Genomic DNA, 7,471 nt, shown 5'->3' on the forward strand with positions numbered 1-7,471 from the left:
AGGAGCCTGGTGGGCTACAGTCCATGGGCTTTCTAAGAGTCAGACACAACTGAGTGACTAAGCATGCATGCTACATCTCTATAAGCATAATCTTTTAAAAAATTCAGGCCATACATAACAAACAGATGTTTTTATTCATAAATATATCATGAAGAGCAGCCAATGTAATAAACATTTTTCAGAAATGTGATTTGAATTGCTACCCTAGTATAATTTATTTAATCAGTTCCCTAATGCTGGTCATTTCTGGTGTTTCCAATTTTATTCTTCTGAAATAGATAACATTGTGGTGAACGACCTTCCTAGATATGCTTCAGTTTCCTCAAATAATCAGACTTCTTCACAGCTTACTTGTAAGTTAATTTTTCTTTCTAATACATGGTATGCGTGGATGCAGCAGGATCCTAAAGCAAACTAGGGGCTTAATGAATTTTCTCAAGTATGGAATTGGACCACAGGATGAACTGGAGCCCATACATCTGATAGATTTGGTGAGCTCTTGGCCCCATAACTTGGTGAGTATGTGAGCATATTAAATTGACCAAGATTATTTTTAGAAAGTGAGTTCCTCTGGCCTTAGATGCCAGTCAGATAAAGGGGTGATTTCTTATCCTCCTGGGGAATAACATCACCTGAGAGCTCTTGTCCCTAGGTCAGTTCTTTAGATGCTTCAAATCTCTTTGTTCTGTGCTGGAATGACAGGCGCTTAGTGAGAGAAGTTCTACGACCTTCTTCAACAAGTATTTTTAAGGTACCTCCTATGTGCAGGGCATTTTCAGATTTCCACGTGTGGTCTAAGACCTACACTTTCATTATCTTCTCTGTGGGTAAGAAAGCTGAGGCATCCCAAGGTTAAAGAATGTGCCTTGACATCAGATGGCTCGTAAGTGGTGAAGCCGGTGAATGATCCAGGTTTGTCTAATTCGATGTGTTTCCATTTCACACCATGGATATTGTGGACGGGATCCTTCTTTGTTGAGTGGGGAGGGGGCGAGTCTGCGATGGGGCTGCTGTCCATGCATCTGGGGTGATGATGGCATCCTCAGTCTCCACTCACTGCTGGCAGAGCATCTCACCAGTCTCCCCAGTGCCACAACCAAAATTAGCTCCAGGTGCTGCCAGACATCTTGTGGTGGCAAAAATGGCTCACGTTGGGAACCACTGGCTCAGTTCCTTTGCCTCATTTGACCATTGTGCAGAATTTCATCTCATGAAAGAATGAGTTTTACCTAATACGTTCAGTTTGGTGGAAAAGTCATTTTTCCCAGCATGAGTCTCAAATTGATCAGAGACCTCTCTCGTGATGTGCCTTGGGTGAGCGGGGAACAGCAGAAGGTGCGATCGTGTTTACTGACCTCCTCCTTCCCCACCTAGAAAGCAGGTTTTCCTGCTCAGCGTGGATAATTTCATTCCAGTCTCAGAGAAAGCTTTTTTTTTTTTACTCCATCAAGTAACATGTTGGTCAAAATAGGAATCTGTTTTATTAACATTCTGAACGTCTGATAATTTTATTCATTCCTGTCTTCATCTCCAGATTGCTGCCTTTTCCTTTTTACAAGCTGCCTTGATGTTTTCCAATCATCGCGTACCTGGCACTAAGGGGAAAAAAGGCAGCTTGTGAAATGCCTATTCTTGCTTCCAAGTTAGTGTGGAGAAGGAGGGAAGTTTGCATGAGTTGAAAAAGTCATTCCCTAAAATTAAATGGCAATTTCTTCCCCTCAGTTGTCCAGGGAGGAACCAGAAGTTGCCAATGATCTCTGTCCAAATTGGTCACTAAGGGGGTCTGATGGCAGAGCGAATATTATCACCAGAAACTGCAAATTTTATTGCTACGTGGGCCTGAAAGCCTGTGTTCTGCCTTCAAATGTAGCTGCAAAACAGCTGTGATAGATAATTGGTCATTTACCAGTGCTTAATGACTAATGCCCTACCCAATCTGAATTAGCAAGATTTATGACAGAATTGCTTTGTTCAGCTGAACTCTCTGCTGTTCTCCAAGAAACCACAAAGTGAGTGAGTGAGAGTGCTGTCCGAGCTCGCTGGTTGGGGATGACGTCTACCCCACACCCAGAGGGGCAGGCAGTGGACAGCCCACCAGCTTCCAGCCTGGGTTAAAACTGAGTCACATTTTTAAAGAACTAACTCGGTCAACAAATCTCAAGGGTCATCTTAGACAGTCTTGGTCGACTTCGGAACTGTTATCAAGGCAAAGGTGTTGACTCATTTACTCAGGCCAGATTCGAGCTTATCCATTTTCATCCAGCACGATGACCCAAAGAAGGATGCTGTGCATTGAGAGGCATGGCAATGTAGTGGTGGCAGCTTCTGTGTTGAAGCCAGGCTGCCTGACTCTGCCCCTTAAGGAACCCTGAACAATGTACTTATCCTCTCTGTGTCTCAGTTTCCTCATCTGTAAAATAACACTTGCTTCATGGAAAGGTGGGCAGGATTGAATGACTCAAGTCATATAAAGCTCTCAGAACATTTCCAGTCTCGTGGTATGTGTTTAATAAATGTTAGTGGTTATCATCAATATCAGCATTGTGATCATCAAGTTTGCTTTTATGTTTAAAACTGGTGATCTCCGACAGTGTGTAGTCATCTTTTAAGCATGTAGATAGACCTGATGCCATATTGACTCATGTGTTTATTTATTTGCTCACTGTTTTAATCATCCATTGACATATTCATTTGTCTTCCTTGCTTATTTCTGCATAAATATGGTCCTCACTGAGTTAGGCTCTATAGATACAGAGATAAGAAGGAGCCCCACCTTTCTGCCTTTCTAGAGTTCAGAGACGCAGGTGGAAAAAACATGCATGGACAAGATCAGATGTGATGAGCTGTGTCAGGAGCTGAGATGTAGGCCTGTTTGCCACCATGGCAACGTAAAGGGCCATGGTGCCTTGTGGACATCCACTCAACTCTTCCAGCACCAGAGGCTGGAGCTGTATCATCCCACTCATTATAACAAATCATGATGGACCCTGCATTGTCTCCACTTTACAGAGGAGGGAGAGGGGGTGTAAGTCTACATACTACCCACTAGAGGTGGAGCTGTAGTCACACCCAGACCTGGGCTTCACTTTCCTTATAAGGTTGATGAGAAGAGGTAGAAACTCATCACAAACTTGTTCTAAATTAGAGACTTTTGTTCTTTTTGTTCCATAATCTCATTTATAATGAGCCAAGAATTCATGAATTCATTTCTTTCCCCTTGTCTGCCTAAAGTTGACCACTGCTAATAGGACACATACATTTGGGGTCTTTTCTCAGTTCAGTCAATTAGTCATGTCTGAATCTTTGTGACCCCATGGACTGCAGCATGCCAGGACTCCCTGTCCATCACCAACTCCTGGAGTATACTCAAACTCATGCCATCTAACCATCTCATCTTCTGTTGTACCCTTCTCCTCCTGACGTCAATCTTTCCCAGCATCAGAGTCTTTTCAAACGAGTCAGTTCTTCTCATCAGGTGGACAAAGGATTGGAGTTTCAGCTTTAGCATCAGTATTTCCAATGAATATTCAGGACTGATCTCCTTTAGGATGGACTGGTTGGATCTTCTTGTGGTCCAAGGGGCTCTCAAGAGTCTTTGCCAACACCACAGTTCAAAAGGATCAGTTCTTTGGTGCTCAGCTTTCTTTATAGGCATTTATAGGTCTTTTCTTGGAGAACGTGATGGCACCCCACTCCAGTACTCTTGCCTGGAAAACCCCATGGATGGAGGAGCCTGGTAGGCTGTGGTCCATGGGATTGCGAAGAGTCGGACACGACTGGGCGACTTCACTTTCACCTTTCACTTTCATGCATTGGAGAAGGAAATGGCAACCCACTCCAGTGTTCTTGCCTGGAGAATCCCAGGGAGGGGGGAGGCTGGTGGGCTTCCATCTATGTACAGAGTCGGACACGACTGAAGTGATTTAGCAGCAGCAGCAGCAGCAGCAGCAGTAGCATAGGTCTTTTCTAGTACTTTCCTGGTGGCTCAGATGGTAAAGCATCTGCTGACAATGTGGGAGACCCAGGTTCGATCCCTGTTGGGAAGATCCTCTGGAGAAGGAAAAGGCAACCCACTCCAGTACTCTTGCCTGGAAAATTCCATGGTTGGAGGAGCATGGTAGGCTACAGTTCATGGGATCACAGAGTGGACACAACTGAGCGACTTCACTTTTTTCACTTATAGGTCTTTTCTAGTCATTTACAAAACACGCATGGACATGCCCATGTACACACACATCCCCTGTATCATTGTAAATCACACCACAGACTCTGGGGCTTATGAGTTGATCAGCAAGGTGACATTTCTCCCTGTTTCTTTTACCAACTCAACTTTTCCATGGGACCAAAAGTTATTTCCGTATTTTACCTGCTTTGGCAAAGGTAATCTCAAGCAAAAGAGCAAGGGACCATCAGAACCCAAGGGCTTGGCCACATGTAGCTGTCTGTGAGGTTAAATGTTCACTGTTGCCTTATGTTGCATGTTCAGTAGTCCTGAGCATACATCTCCTGGGAACAAAGGACACCCACTGTGCAAAAGTCTGCTCTAGTGGAATGAATAAGTAGCACAATTGCTTCCTCCTGACCCCACATACCCCCGAGCCAGGTGGCAAGCTCATGACAGGCAGCCTTTTCTCCTGGAATGCTCTGGTCTCCAGCCACAGGACATGATCCACTGGGGACCTGCACCTGTCAGACTGGATGGTTGTCATTGATGAGACCATTACTCCAGGCTGGCTGGAGCCATAAGTGCATCTCATGGAGGAACAGACAATGGCTTCCCGAAACAGATGTTGCTGCTGGAAGAGGGGAAAGCTCACGGTCCGCCTAGCGCTGCTGGAGCTCAGCTGGTCACACAAGCCAGGCTCCAGCCACACTCATGTCCTGGGCTCCAGCCTTGTGCAGGTAGCCAGACATGCAGAAGCCAGCAGATGAAAAGCTGTTCTCCAGATGTCCCCTGCTGAGGGTGAGACAGCCTGTCCAGCAATGTCGTGCTTGGCAGCTGCTGAAAATCTCCACCTACTGCTACTGGCTTAGGGCTCCTACAGGGCAGGAAAGATGCTTGCAGTTCAGCCTCCTAAAGAGACAACATTAAAGGGTAAGTTTGGCTTCACTCACGGTGATCCTAAGCTAATGATGTGATGTGCTTTCTCGGTAGCTCATTAATGGCATCTTATGCTGTCAGGAGAGCCATTCAGCTCAAACAGCTATCTGATTATGTTATCCATTCATGGTTTCCCAGGTGGTGGGTGCCAGGATAGAATTCAACTCATTTTCATGGCTGTAGTTACAGGACTGGACACTGCACCCACTCTGGAGTCACATTTGTACATCAAGTGTGGCTTTTTTATTTTTTTCCTAAGAGCCCTTACCCTGCTGGGCAGCAGAAAAAAATTTTTTAAGGATTTGCCAGCTGTCAAGGCTGCAGTCTCTTCTAGTCTGAACACATACTTTTTGTTGAAATATTGCCTTTTAACACCAATTCAACTCTTTGTGTCTTCAGAGGCTGCTTTCAGACATCGTGGTATCCTGTAAATGCCCAGATTTTTCAAGGTGCCCTTCTAGCCCTTCTCCCCAAGATGGCATGTGGGCGAATGAGAGCACCTGCTGGTTCCCATGGGAGTCGGGAAGAAGAGGGTCTTGGGTCTGCGGGGCTGCCTTTGGGTCTCCGCTCTTCTGGGCTTCATGGCTTTTCTGGTTGGCTTTCTGGACTGGTGGCTGCAGGCACTCATCGGTCTTTTAAGTAATTTGCTGGCACCTTCTACAGACGTGGCCCCACCTTCATTCTGCTCTAGAATCTCCATGTAATTCACCCTCTCCAGCTCTGATCAGAAGCCTCTTTGTCCTCCCAGCTCCCCAGCATCTGTGCATACACTTGTTGGGCCCTCTGAGCCTTCTGCAAGCTACCTACATATGGCCATGGGGGCAGACGCCCTGCAGCAGGCTCATCCCTCTGTCTTCCCCGCAGCTTCTCTGCACCATCTCTTCTGATGGTCCTGGTGCACACTTCCTTCCAGGTCTGCAACCAGCCCCACCATGCTCTAACTCTGACAGATGGGCTCCAAGCCCAGGTGGTTGTAACTATGTTCCACTTTTCTAGATACTTGTAAAGCCGACACTGCTTCTCAGGATGCAATCCTGCCTGGGCCAGTGGATTAAGAACCTGAAGTCTGACCTCACTGCCTCGCTTCCTTCCTTCTTCCCACAGACTCATTGAGTTGATGGCTCAGAAATTGTCTAAATATCATGTCTTCTTTACTAATTTCATGGGTGCCAGAGGAGAGGCTGACTCACAGAAAACATTTCAACAATAAATTTCTGATATGTCCTCATCATTTTCTTGATAATTTTCTTAATAGAAATAAATATTCATATCAACTTGAGAAGAAACAAAAATTTCAATCCGTTGATATTGGTTTCTTTAGTTTTCCCTGAAATATCAAAACACTAATAGCTAACACTTAATTGATGTTTGTCCACATCCTAAGTATTTTATAATCAGGCACATGTGCTCAGTTGTATCCAACTCTCTGTGAACCCACAGACTGTAGCCCCCCAGGCTCCTCTGTCCATGAGATTTAGGATATATCTGACCCTGGGATCACACCTGCGTCTTCTGTGTCTCCTGCATTGACAGGCAGATTCTTTACCAGTGCACCACCTGGGAAATGTACCATTTAATCCTCCCAACTGTATGAGGTAGGTCCTCTTATTATCCATTTACAGATGAGGAAAACCAAAGCACAGAGAGGTTAAACAATTTCCTTGAAGTTGCACAGCTAATAAGTGGTGAGATTATGCTTCAAACATGACCATGTGAATCAGAGACAGTGCTACTCACAACCTTGCCATATTGTCTCTCCAAAGAAAATTCTAGCCTATGTCGTTTTCAGGAGAGTGGCCATGGCTGCAGGTTAGTTTGCTCTCTGTGGAATGAAAAAATGAGCTGGTATCTTTTCTCTCTCTGCCCTTTTAAGGGGAATAGCTAGACCATTTAGAATAGTCAGGAAACCCAGGGGCTCACCAAGGCAGCCCCTAGAAGAAGCTTAATAAACCAGACTCCACACGTGCTTCAGAAAGCCTTGGGTGTCTAAACTCCACTCCAGGGAAGACTGTCCTTGTCTCTGGTCACTAGACCCTACCTGCTAACTGGAAGGATGCTCTGTAGCAGGATGAAGGCTCTGTCACTCAAGGTTGGACCAATGGGGGTCAACTCTGAAGGCTGCACACACAGCCCGAACAATGGTGGAACTGGGTGCCCTGGGAGGGTGAGGTGGGAATTCCACACGGCCGGTGTTCACTCCGCATGGCCAGCTCATGGCTCCCTGCGGGGGAACCATCCCACCCCAACTGCATACCTGTCCGAATGAAAAGTCTGAGGAGGAAGTGACCAGAGTTCTGGACAGGTGCTTGTGTATACCCAGAAGGGCCTCTGAGTCTACAGTTCTCACTTATGTGGAGAAGCTTGCCCTGA

This window comes from Bos taurus, chromosome 11 (assembly GCF_002263795.3).
Source record: "Bos taurus isolate L1 Dominette 01449 registration number 42190680 breed Hereford chromosome 11, ARS-UCD2.0, whole genome shotgun sequence".
Lineage (NCBI taxonomy): Eukaryota > Metazoa > Chordata > Mammalia > Artiodactyla > Bovidae > Bos > Bos taurus.